We start from the raw sequence: 225 nt of genomic DNA on the forward strand, positions 1-225 counted from the left end.
CACCTCAATGTCCTTCTTGTCGTGAGGGGCCCAAAACTGAGCACAGCACTCGAGGTGGGGCCTCACCAGTGCCCAGTACGGGGGGACGATCGCTGCCTTAGTCCTAGTTAAAGCAGCGTGAGGGCAGGACCGTGCCTGGTAAATCCTCCCTCCCTCCCTCCCTCCCTCCTTTCTCGAGTTACCTCACGTCCCACTGACTGAAACGGCGGCCCGCCGCGGGGGGGG

This window comes from Charadrius vociferus, unplaced genomic scaffold, assembly GCF_000708025.1.
Source record: "Charadrius vociferus isolate BGI_N301 unplaced genomic scaffold, ASM70802v2 scaffold821, whole genome shotgun sequence".
NCBI lineage: Eukaryota > Metazoa > Chordata > Aves > Charadriiformes > Charadriidae > Charadrius > Charadrius vociferus.